Below are 3144 nucleotides of genomic sequence, written 5' to 3'. Positions count from 1 at the left end.
TGTGGCGTACAGGGCACCTAACAAACACATCCTGAGAATCATATAGCTGTAGCAGGAAATTTGATAAGAAAACGTCATGAAAATGAACACTGCCGTCTGCAGACTAAGGAGAGTGCCTGCAACTGACACAAAAACAATACTTGTTGAAGGGTAGTGTATACTTGCGAGGTCATGTTATTGACTGCATGTAGAGACCTCATGCCCTTTCTTGAATAAAGAACACTCCAAGGACATTGCTGTCAACATTATGAACTAGTCGGGAGTGCCAGTTTTTTTTTAATCAAACCCTGTTGCAGGCACCCTTCTGGGGACAGGCAGCATAGTAAATATCCCAATGAAATGGTTGGGTGTAAGCCAATTCCAGTGGTTGCAAAGTACAACTTTTAAATCAATTTGGTAATTTTGAGAAAAACTGGTGTAGTTGAGAAAAAATGGTCACAGTCAATTTGTTCATCAGAATGAATGCAGACCAACTTTTCCAAGCAATGCCATTGTTAGTGTCAGGTTACAGATTTTTCTTTTCTTCAACAAGAAGTAGAATTAGATCATACTGGGTATATTTGACTATAAATGCTCATGCTTCTCCCACACATGTACAAATACATGGTCATTTCTTCTTAACACATTTTTTTTTTTTTTAGATTAATTTTAGCATGTGATGTTTCTAAACAGCGACATAAGGAGACAGGGACTCCCAACAATTGGAATGGTCATGTAAATGTTCAATATTTCCTACAAAGTAAAGTTACAGTATAGGGTTTCTCTATTTTTTATCTATATGTATTATATTGAGCAAAACACATTTTATTCCAGCTCTGGTGTCATCACAGTGCCTACATTAGTTAGGATGAATGTATAACATTTCAAACTGGAATTGGAACAAACTAAGCTAGTAATTTTCCTTGCCTTATTTATTCCCGCTTACTTTATCATTAATTAAATGAAGTTCACTGGTACATGATTCAATTCATTATTTGCATTTATGGCTGAAGTGGCTGGCATGCTGTAAGAAGAAGCTACCTTATTAATCCCTTTTCAATAAGTTCCTGCCATTACAGTGCTGGATAAGATATATAGTCTTGAAGAGTTGCTGGAATTCAGCAGATGTGATTTGTGCTCCTCTAAAAAGACAAGCATATTTCAGTCTCTTCTACTCCACCATATTCAATGTGTAAGGATACGTTACGGTTTTATAGTCACCATTCTCCAGCAAATTATTGCACTTGAATAACAAAACTTAAAGCAACTGCAGACTCTTAACAGCATGTCTGAAAGATGACCTTGAGAGACTTCAGCATATTCATTATGCCTCATTAGTCTTCTATAGACGAGAGTGTCCTCACACTATCGTGAACTTTCTTTTCTTGAAAGGAGAATGAAAAGAAATATATTATTTCTTATAAGGACACTTGCTGTTTGTGGTGAAAAGAATACCACTCTGTTTGAAGTCAAAACAGTTCCCCTAGCAACTGGGGTTGGCAAGGTTAGTGTTTTGTTTATTAAGAATTGGTCTTGCCAGCAGGACTAAAACATGAAAAATACACTATCATATGTTTTGTTTTCTAAATTGTTGAGGCCATTGGTTGCTTCTTTTGATGTTCTTTTGATATTTATAAAAGATTTAATAGAACTCGTATCTCCAATGGGTCAGCTATGACCTAACTTCTGATGCTGTACCTTAAGCTACTATTTATATTTAGTTATTAATAGGACAATAGTCACAACAAATCAAACTTAAATATGGCATTCTAGTCTACTGTATATAAATCTATAGTATTAAAACAAATACAAAACACAGTATACACTCTATACAAGACTGGCGTGATCTGTATCTCTCAAAAGCTATATATATATATAATTGATTTTTATTGAAATATTCATAAGCTTGAGCAACTGCACGAGGACTACTATCATTGGCTCCATCAGAGATATATGCTACATGGATTTTACATAAAATATGGACATTATTATGCAGAGTTGGAAACTGAACAGAAATGCTACTGGAAGAAAAAGTACACATTTTATTATTAATCAAACTGATAAATTAATAAAGGGTGGTGCAAGAATTATATTGGACTACTGCAAACCACATAACAGAAATTAAAATCAGACATAACCGTGTAAAATAATGCATTTTTACAGATTTGACAAAACCATTCTGCATTTACGTATCACAGTGGTACAGAGTGCTTTCCAAGATCACGTACAGCAAAGAATCACACATTCTGCATGACTGAACCACACACCTAGCGACAGTCCCATGGATACCACCATGCAGGGGACAGAGAGGGTAAATGATAACTGTTACCCCAGTGATATAAAGTTGTATTTAAAGACAACAGTGACAACAGCATTCACCAGCATTTTTTTTTAAAGGGCGTTTTTTTATTATTAGTATACATCACAGTGGTAATGATTTAACACAACATGACAGATAAACATGTTATAAAAGTGTACATTCTGTGTACTGTTAAACTACATTCTATGATCGGCCAATGATTTGCCAAGTACATGAATTGTATTTTGACTGTGATAGGTGTCCGCATATAGATGTCAGTAGTGCAAGTTTCCCTTAGCAGCAAATAGCAGACAATCTTCAATGGATATCTTGCTTGAGTTGTGTTGGTGATAGTTTTTTGACCTACTGTTTATTCTTATCAAAAAAGAAATAAAAAATTGTTAAACACCACTGTTAATCTCCCCCCCCCCCAAAAAAAAAAACCCAACAGTACTGTATACCTTCACTATACTGTGTAGTTTGACTAAATATACCTATTTTAACTTAAATAATTTATTTTTCTGTTGCCAATAAATGACTTAACTTCAAGGAATAGCAATACAGTCATTCAATGCACTACTACAGTTAAATTCTATAATAAAAAAACAAAAATAAAATACACCACATATTTGCCAAATGTGAAAGAGATGTTAATCATTTTTGTAACAAAGGACCAATTAATCTAATCAATACATAATACGATAATATTGCAGAGCATTGTTTCATCCCCTTACACAGCACAACAGCAGCAGCTATAAATCAGCTCACCCATAAATGTAATGTCTAGTCAACCAAATCCCTGACCTTTAACAAGAGAAAGACTAATGTCATGTTAATCACAAAAAAACACTTGCTATTGCCTCATT

Source organism: Polyodon spathula, chromosome 5 (assembly GCF_017654505.1).
Source record: "Polyodon spathula isolate WHYD16114869_AA chromosome 5, ASM1765450v1, whole genome shotgun sequence".
NCBI lineage: Eukaryota > Metazoa > Chordata > Actinopteri > Acipenseriformes > Polyodontidae > Polyodon > Polyodon spathula.
The sequence above is the reverse complement of the archived record's forward strand: the minus strand, read 5'-3'. Positions refer to the sequence as shown.